This window comes from Panthera uncia, assembly GCF_023721935.1.
Source record: "Panthera uncia isolate 11264 chromosome C1 unlocalized genomic scaffold, Puncia_PCG_1.0 HiC_scaffold_3, whole genome shotgun sequence".
Lineage (NCBI taxonomy): Eukaryota > Metazoa > Chordata > Mammalia > Carnivora > Felidae > Panthera > Panthera uncia.
In genome coordinates, this window is record NW_026057584.1 from 2,221,466 (window position 1) to 2,231,755 (window position 10,290).

Here is a 10,290-nt window from a genome sequence, read left to right on the forward strand (position 1 = left end):
AGGAAGGACCAGGTCATCGGACTTGCGCCACCACTCGGTGGGTAAGGCCCTTGGACGCCCGCCAGCCTCACAGCCTCCCGAAGGCGGCCGGGCTTCTGTGCGCTGCACCCCGAGGGGGCAAGAACTAGGTGGAGGCAGAGCTCCCCGCCCCACGAGGGCCTCCCCCTCCAGCTCCCTGGATCTTCTGCAAAGACTCAGGCCACAGACCTCCCGAGTGGGAGTCGGCGAAACCAGCGGAACGGGGAAAGGAGAGCGGACACAGAGGAGCTGTCCAGGGGGGTTGCATTTAAAGTCGTGGGATTAGGGTTTAAATCGCTCTGGCCAGCACTGTGGGGGACCAGGACCCCAGCCGACCTCCGGGCTGTGCCCGGCGAGGACTGTGCCCACGGGACTGTGGGCATGGCCACAGCCAGGGGACGATGGGGACCTTGCCCCAGAACACCGTTGGAGGAGAAGCACGATCACAGCTGACGCGGACGGGAACGACTCTTCACATGAGGAGCACCTGCTGGGAAACTCCATTTGCAAAAGCTGTTGCTGGTACCACACGCTCCGAGCTTCTCCACCTGGCGTCTCAAGTCTCTTGGGAGCCGATGTAGAAAGATGTCAGTATTGCTGGGGCATCCCGGACAGGGCGGGCTCGGAAGCTCCTAGACGGGGAGCACAGGAAGCCAGACCCCACACGGGGACAGCACAAGCCTCCTGGTGCCTGGGGGCAGCTGAACGGAAAAGCAGCGAGTGTCCTCAGATGCCGGGTGCCCAGGCCTGGGGGAGTCTGGGGACGAGAACCCTCCACACCCAGACTTCTCAGCAAACTGTGACTCCTGCCGAGGCTGGTAGAGGTTTCTCCGGCCTTGTCCAGAGATGCTCCCACAATGCTCTTCTGCGGGCCTCTTCCCAAACCTCTGGCGATCACCCAGAGGCCTCGGAGCAAATGCCCAGAGAACACTGTGTTTTTTCTCCGGACGCTGGCTACTCAGAGGACAGACAGCCAAGCAGCACTAAGTGAGCTGCGACCTTTGCCCCACTTTGTCCCCAAGGCCCTTTTTCTCCAGCTCGGAAGTCGGCCGTGCTGCGCGAGCCGCTGCTGGGACACGGCTGACTGGCTGACGGCAGCTTCTCTCCCTGTTAAAAATGTCACTGTAATGAGTGCAAGAGCTTCCTTGCTCCTAGCAGCTCCCGGCAGATCTTGGGCTAACCCTTCAGCCTCCGGACGCTCTCCGACAAGTCACGTCTCTGTCTCGCACGGTCCACGTGCGGTGCAGCCCCTGAGAAAAATCCTCATTTTCACGAACATGTAGCACTTAGTGTTCTCAAAACCATCTTTCTCTCTCCTTTCTCTAAAATTGCCTCCGATAGGGGTGCCTGGGTGGCTCAGTCAGTGAAGCATCCAACTTCGGCTCAGGTCACTATCTCACGGTTCGTGAGTTCGAGCCCCGCGTCGGGCTCTGTGCTGACGGCTCGGAGCCCGGAGCCTGCTTCGGATTCTGTTTCTCCCTCTCTCTCTGCCCCTCCCCCGCTCACGCTCTGTCTCTGTCTCAAAAATAAATAAACATTTAAAAAGTTAAAAATAAATAAAAATAAAATTCCCTCTGTGGCATAAACTTTTTCTCTCTTGAGACCTTAGTCTTGGTCTTAGTCTCACAAATAATGCTTCTAGGTCTCGTTCTCTCTCTTTTAAAAACACTTAAAGAAAAGTCGTTTTCCAGCGGGTTGGACCCTGTGCCCCGGCCCCAGCCAGCAGGCTGCCCGCAGTGTTCTGCCCTGTCCAGCAGCCCTCTCCCTGGCAGGTCCCCAGCCCCCGAGCTGAGAATCTCTGGGGCCGGCTCATGCTGAACGCTCAGTCTCCAATGGGGGACCCCTGTGTCCCAGCAGCGGCTCTAAGGGTGGGCTCACAGTCGTCCTGTGGGTGAAAAGCCCAGGGCCCTGGGAGAATTTGAGGCGCACAGCCCCTTGGCTGACCAGTGACAAGTGCTGAGCCTCTGAACTCTGTGGGTTGCTTATTCCGAACCCTCAGAGGGCATCCCCTGAAGGGCCAGGTCCCTGGCGGGCAAGACGCTGGCCCTCTGGGGCTCCCCACAGCCAGGGGCAGTCGCAGTGAAGGCAGAGCCGACCATGGTCAAGGCCATTCTTGAGAAGTCTTCTGAAGGAAGTGACTCAGGGCTGTCTCCACACGTGTCCTCACCCACTTGTACGGACCCTCTTTGCCTGTTTGATAGCGTTGTCCTGTCCTCTTTCTTGACTCATATTCTGCTTTAGATATAACCTAATACCAAAAACTCTTAATAAACACCTGGATACATATCAAGTGAGTTTTCTCCTTAGATTTTAACTCTTTCCATCTTTAGCGAAACCTTGTCTTTCTTTTTTGCTCTCTCCCACGCCCGAGGACTACATCCTCTTTGAAGCACCGGGAGCATTTTTTTTTTTTAACGTTTATTTATTTTTGAGACAGAGAGAGACAGAGCATGAATGGGGGAGGGTCAGAGAGAGAGGGAGACACAGAATCTGAAGCAGGCTCCAGGCTCCGAGCCGTCAGCACAGAGCCCGACGCGGGACTCGAACTCACGGACCACGAGATCGTGACCTGAGCCGAAGTCGGACGCTTAACCGACTGAGCCACCCAGGCGCCCCCGGGAGCATTTTTAAGGGATTGCTTTTGCTTCCTGGTTGGCATTGCCTCCTGTGTACAATTGCGTGTGTCCTTGGGGCCTGACCATGGGAAGGCCACCTGAGCAGATGTCACTGGGGACACATGACGCGTCCCATTAAGTTTGCTGACTCCCGTGTAAGTGTTCGCAAGCATGCTTTGCCAAAACTAACATTCTCACAAAGACAGCAAGTCACATTCCTGATTTCCCAGTTGGATTCTGAATTCACCAGGACACCTCTACTGGGGGCAAAAAAGAAAACCCACAAAACCTTCAGTATTTAAGAGAGTCTCTGGTAAATCGAAAACTCCTCTCTCACTTTGAGTCCAGATCGTCCTAGGCCCAGATGCGGCCTCACCCCCCCCAGGGGCTGTGTTTCCCGGCCGCGGGTAGCCGTGGGAAGGTAGTGTGGTGTGTGGGGAAAACCCTCGGGAGTAGGCACAGAGCAGGCCCAACCCTGGCCCTCGCTTCTCTTGGCTGTGTGACTTTGGGAAGCTGCTCAGAGTCTCTTGAGCATTCAGTCGTCCTCTCTGGAAAAGAGGGGTAAGAGTGATTGAGGGTTGTAGGAAGAACCACGTGTCCCGTAAGTGAAATGCCAAACACGGAGCCCGGCAGACGGTAGAGGCTCGTAAACGTAAGTTCCCTCTCCTGCTCCTCCCTTCCCTTTACACCTCTCAGCCTGAACCATAGGAATCTTACTGGGTGCAGCAGCCAAGTATCTGTAAGAAGGCTTCCCAAGTGATCACCTTTCGTGTGACGCTCCCGCGTCCAAAAACCCACCAGCGCTCCCATCCCTCTTCTCGGTCGGATCACATCCAGTTGAGCTTGACATTCGAGAAGAACTGAGAGATCAGGATGATGCCAGATCAGAGCCCAGGCCCAAGCGGTTCATCCACACGGGAGCCAGAACCCCTGTGAAATGGCCACGAAGGGGGCTGGGAATCAGAAGCGAGGGGGCCCGGGTGGGGCTCCCCCAGCTCCGGCAACAGGGTGGGCCCGGCCCCCTCCTCTGGGGCTGGAAACCCAATGCTGTTGCACCGGGATGCCGCCCTGCGAAGCCGGGTCCAGGTCCTGTCTTCTGGGCTGGCCCTGCACTCTCCTCCCCTGCCCAGACGTCTGGGGCCTCGTCTCTGGGGCAAAAGTTTCAGCCACACCAGTCCACTGGAGACCAGTTCCTGTCCTATGTCCTGAGCCTGCCTGGCACTTGTCAGAAATCCCAGGGGATTTCTGACTCACAGGTCACCTAGCACAGCTGTTTGCAATCTTAGATGCCCACTGGACTCCTCGAGGAGCTTCCCAAAGTACTCATTCCCAGGCCGCGCTCCCAGAGGTATAAGGCGGGTGTGCGCTGTTGGGAGGGGTGTTGGGAGAGGGGGAGAACAGACACTTAGTCTGAGAGCAGGAATGCACGCGTGCACGTCACCATCACACACGACTGGAATCGTTGGGCGTGAAAGAAAAGAAGGCTACGTTCCCAAAAAAGCTGCGACAAGAGACTTCTTCCGGCCGAGGGAGCAAGGAGGCTTTATCGAGACAAGGCATTTCAACTTGCCTTTACACGTGAGAAAGACGGGGTGTCTGGACACATACGCGGCCTTCCAACCACCTTGTCGTCTTGGGGTACAGGCACACACATCTCCATGGTTTTTTTGCTGTTTTTTTTCTTTTTTTATGAGTACCTTGAGCATGTGGAGTTGGCATTGAAATAAGTTTTTACACATTGAAGACATCTTAGAAACTCACTCCACAAGACTACAGAGTAGTCTCCCCGTCGTTACTAAGTGCTTCGGAGAGCAAAAAGGATCCCGGCATCCGCTAAGGGCATCTGCTTGGGAAGCGATTTGGTGAAAACAGAGGCTCCATGTAAACAGGAAAGGCAAACCAGACCACGTGTCTTCCCATCCCACGGCTGGAAGTGCTTCGTGCCCAGGTAGACAGCAGCAGCTTGCTCAATGTCAGTCACGGGCCGCAACCGCGTGAGGCCAATGGATCCACGCACGGCTCGTGGCACTGACCTGACTACCTGGTGGTCTGAGCATTCTGGAGTCTGGCACGGAGACCCCATTTCACGTTGGACATTTGTGCTTCACCTGGTGTTCCAAATGGCCCCGTCTCAGTTAGAGTGCTGACAGCGATTGCTGCCATATCCTTATAAGTGCCTCCCCCCGCCCCCATCCAGACACAGCCCTTGGAAAGGACCGCCACCATTGGCTTGCATTTGTGAGCAGTAATTGGCTATGAAATCCCTTGTGAATCTGTTTTGAGAATAAAAGAAGTAAAAAAATTCAAGGATCGTTCCGGGAGCTGGCAGCCTTTGTCTTCCCTTCTGCCCCATGTTTTGGAGAGCACTCCAGTCCCCATCGTGCTCTGTAGGGATGAATTGTTATCAAGAGGACATGTGTTGCATAGGACCTTCAAGGGCAACAGACAAAACGCACAGTCTTTTAGGGCAAGAGCGAGGATTTATAGGCAAAATGCAGCTATTCTGAGACTCCCCAATAAAGATATACAACCTGGACAAAAGGTAAGTATTTCACTCAGTCTGTGAAAGCCTGTGAAATTTATTTTTTGTAAGCTTTTACAGTCCACAGCCCTTCCCATTCAATCTTGAATAATAGCATTGAATTGAGCTGTAAAAGCTTCCGAAGTTTGAAGCCTTTTGACAAGTTAATTTAGCAGTATGGTAAAAAGTTTTTCCCCAAGATAGAATAAAGCCATCATATCATGAATGTAGCAGTCATCCAGAGGAAAGAAAACACCATTAGGATTAGAAATGATGTGCTTTATGGAGATAGTTTGTGGTTTCGTGTAATCTACCATCAATATTTCAGGAGAAAGATGCTCCACTCATCAGTCAGCTGGAAGTCAATATCTCCACTTAAAACCAACACCCAGGGGCCAGATCACATCTATCTTTTATTGGAAAAATAACATTCTCTCTTAAGTTTTCTTTCCTACAGTTCTTGAGATTCTAATTGTGGGGTGGTTTTTGTGTGTAGATGGATAGATGAAGCAAAGAGGTTTCTCTTCTAGAAAAACACAAGGAAAAGGCAGAAGCAATACTTTCCTTGTGCCCGCCCCCATCTCCCACCCCCATCGCCCCCCTCCGGCTGCTGGAGGGTGCTCTCACTTGACCATTCGAAGTCACACAGAACGAGTTCAGTCCGTCTCACTCGGTAAGACGGAGGCCAGCTGAGGGTGGGGTTTTGGTTGTTGGCTGCTTTGTTGTTTGTTTGTTTGTTTTTAAAAATTCAAGCCAGCAACTCAGAGTGCCTGTACAGGTGTTTTCTCTGTTTGACGTTGTGAAGACAGGGCAGACAGGAAGCAGACCCGAGCTCTCCCTTCTGGCATCTCCATGACTGTTGCTGAGAATCTTTGGGGAAGAGAAATATTCACCTATAAATAGGATGAATGGTACAGATCTGGCTTTGTCATGTAGGAGAAAAAAGCCGAGAAAAATTAATTATATGTAACAAAGAAATGCTTCAGACGCCATTTGGTCTTGTGCCCTGAATATAAATCTCCAAATGTTTCTCACTTGAATATTTTAGTGGGGAAAAAATAAAATTAAAATTAAAAATCAGATGCCCTATTGTTACGTTTCTATAGTAGTGCAGGGCGGCTGCGAGGCGTGCTCGGTGGGTCTCACGCTGCGAGGCTTGGGCTGGAGGGATTCTCGGGTGAGGACTGGAGACTCCCCACGAGCCCCCCGAGGACAGGCTCCAAGCTGTGCATCAGGCAGAAGGGGAAACTGTTTCTCAATGATTCCTACCTATGGTCTATGGAGCAGAGAGTGATTTTTCACTTCAATAAAGGAACGACTATTTAATTATTCCTATTCTACTACATTTTAGAAAGAAAATGCCTAATGGGTCAGAGTTGAAGAAGAGAAATAGCCAGATTTATGGTGCTGATTAAAAAAAAAAAAAAAAAAAAAGCGAATGCTTTGAATCAGCCAGACCCGAGTCCAGTCTCTACCATCATCGCTTCATAGATGTTTCTAGAATAATCCCCCCCAGCCGATACTCTGAGTGCCTACCCGTGCTGGGCAGTATGCTGAGGGCTGGGGCCACAGCAGTGAACACAGGACAGATTTAACACAGGACAGATTTGTGTCCCCACCCCTCTCCTACCCACACAGAAGTCCCAGTCTACACAACGTGTCCTCAGGCAGCGACTTCTGTCCCCGAGTTGCCTGGCCCTTGCCAGTACAGTGACTAAGAGCACCTGTAGGGTAATGTTGTCATGAGGATTCAATGAGAGAGACCTCCCTGGGTGCCCTCTATGTAGTAACTGCACAGACGTCTAAATTACGAGGAGACAGGTCCGCTCATCAGTCTAAGTGATAAGTGATGGCAATATTTTGGGCATCAAATGTTGAAAAGATTCACATAATAATATGTTCTTTTCTTTAAAAAAATTTTTTTTAATTTTTATTCATTTTTGAGAGACAGAGAGAGAGAGAGAGAATGAGAGGGGGAGGGACAGAGAGAGAGGGAGACACAGAATCAGAAGCAGGCTCCAGGCTCCGAGCTGTCAGCACAGAGCCCCACGCGGGGCTTGAACCCGCGAGCCGTGAGATCATAACCTGAGCCGAAGTCAGGAACTTAACCGCCTGAGCCAGCCAGGCGCCCCAAGAATATTTTCTTTTTTGAGAGAGAGAGAGAGAGAGAGAGAGAGAGAGACAGAGAGAGAGACAGAGAGAGATAGATTGCAGGCACCAGTGGGGGAGGGGCAGAGGGAGAGAGAGAATCTCAAGCAGACTCCATGCTCAGTGAGGAGCCCAACTCAGGGCTCGATCCCATCACCAGGTGTGAAGTGGTATGTCATTGTGGGTTAACGTGCATTTCCCTAATGACTAATGCCGTTGAACAATGATGCCAAATTTGTTAATATTTCCCTTCGTGTTTATGCCTTTTGTGTTCTGTGTCATACTGCTTTAAAAGAAGTCCCGCCAGGGCTGTCCGGGTGGCTCAGTCGGTTGAGCGTCCGACTTCGGCTCAGGTCGTGATCTTGCATTTCATGAGTTCAAGCTCCACATCGAGCTCTGTGCTGACGGCTCGGAGCCTGGAGCCTCTTCGGATTCTGTGTTTCCCTCTCTCTCTGCCCCTTCACAGCTCACGCTCTGTCTGTCTCTTTCTCTCAAAAATAAATAAAAACATTAAAAATAAAATAATAAAAATAAAAAAAAAATAAAGCCCGCTTCAGATTCTATGTCTCCCTCTCTCTCTTCCTCTCTGCCGCTGGCACTCTCTCTCTCTCAAAAATAAACAAACAAACAAACAGGCATTTAAAAAAAACAAAAAAACTTTAAAGTTTCACTTTTCACATATAGATTCTTTTTTTCTGGAATATTTATGTGCTTGATGTGACTGTAAATTACAGGAATTGTAATTTTTTTTTTCAGGGTGGTCAACCATTTGTCCAAGCATCGGTTGTTTAGCAGCACCTCTTCCCTGCTCTGTAATGCAACCTCTGTCCCGGATCAAGTTTAAACTGATATAGCTCCTTGACGGATTGTCCCTCTTGCCAGTATGTAGTGATCACCTTTGCCTCTAATACATTCTTTCTTTATAGTCGATTTTAACTGATATTATAGTAGCAGGGACTTCCTTTTTTTAGCGTTGACCTAGAACACCATTTTTTTGCCCCTGAAGACTATAACTTTTCATGTTTAGGGCTATCATTTAGGGGCGCCGGGGTGGCGCAGTCGGTTAAGCGTCCGACTTCAGCCAGGTCACGATCTCGCGGTCCGTGAGTTCGTGCCCCGCGTCGGGCTCTGGGCTGATGGCTCGGAGCCTGGGGCCTGTTTCCGATTCTGTGTCTCCCTCTCTCTCTGCCCCTCCCCGTTCATGCTCTGTCTCTCTCTGTCCCAAAAATAAATAAAAAACGTTGAAAAAAAAATAAAAATAAAAACAGTAGGAAGATGGATTGTATTTTTAAACCCAAACTGACAATCTGCCTTTACCTGGAAAATTTAGTCTGTTTATATTCATTGTGATAACTGATCTACTTAGGCTTAGTTCCGAGTGTTATTCTGGGTTTTCTGTTTCATCTTCTCTTTCCACGTTGTTCTATTCTTCTTCCCTACATTCTATCAGACTGATGGTTTTTCTTCCCATCTTTCCTTCCTGTCTTCTCCTCTGCTCCTCACTGCCGTGGAAGCTGTCCATTCTGTTTCAAGTCTTTTAGTACCTTCTTTAAAGTTTGTGAGAAGCACTTGTTGCTTAACAAAATCGAAAGTTAAATTCCCAGATAATACAAGGATCTTAAAATGCTTAAACTCTAACGTTGCCTGCTGCCTTACCAGCTCCGCCTTTTTATTAGACACCAGAAAGCATCTATCATTTGACACCATTGTTTGCTCTAGCTCATACTTAGCATGCGCTTAGATTTACTTGCGCATGTACAATTTCTCTGCTCAGCATTTTCTCGCAGCTGACTTATCATCTTGGCCAGAGCAGTGGGGGCACATTGAGAGGTTTTCCTCTCGGCCTTTCCTTCTGTGATAACTACTACCCCGCAGGTGAGGGAACAAAAGCAGGGGCTATGGTGTCTGCCAAGTTCATCTATCCCAAGCTGAAACTAATGTTCACATATTGAAAGAATTCTGAACTCTTAAATTAGCAAACACAACTTTTTCCAGGCAGATATGAAACATTTATGACCACTGGCCATGGCCCCATGCTAGGCCACAGATGGAATATTAATGTGTACCATGAATCGATAACATCCATGCCTGGGGACTGGGGAAATGACCACAGGTTAGGTCTGCAAACCCCACCAACCCACTGTGAGACAGATGTGCTTCTGGAGGAAGAACTCCTATGTGGTCCCTCTGTTCTATTCTCCTGAAATACCCTGTTCAGATCACATGCCCCAGGAGCACAGCTGGAGGTGAGGATTCTTGTGTAAGTTATTTTTGAGGGATTTCTCTCAGGAGGAGGGAGGGTCAGCAGGACAGGGCAAGGGAGGAGCCGAGCAAGTTAGAGTTACACTCGGGCCTTGGTTCAGCCCTGTCCCATGGGGGTTCAGAAGCATGCCTCCTACCTTGGGGGTTGGCCCTGTCTACCCCTGTCAGTCAGACATCCCTGGAGGGCCCTCTGGAAGGGGAGGGGTACGCTCCCAAGCATTTCCAGGTGAGGTGACTCTCCTTTGACCAAGGACAGCTCTCTGGAGAAGGATGCAGCTGTGAGCCTTTAGCAGACAACTCTCGCAGCATCCGGGGCTGAGGCCCCCTGGGGTGGAGAAGACGGGCTCAGGGCTCCAGTGGATCCACCACTCTCCCAGGGATGTTAGCCTCCACCCCCGTCTCTCTGGTCCCCATTTGCATAATTTCCCCGGATCTGTCTTCCCATTTGCAAATAACACGTTCTGTTGTTTCTATGTTCTGATCTTTCTCACTGCATTTTTAAGTTTAATGGCTCCATTCTTCAGGTCTAGAGGTTTTGTTTGTTTTTTGAAAAACTCATCTTTTTTTTTTTTCCCCTAGTGCCTTATTCTTTTGTTAACATTCAATTCTTCCTTAACTTCCTTAGACCTATCTAGCACATGTGTATCAAACTCGGTTATATTATCTCAGCGTCTTGGGGGCGGTGGGGAGAAGATACGATCCTGATCTTTACTCTTCTGCTGACTC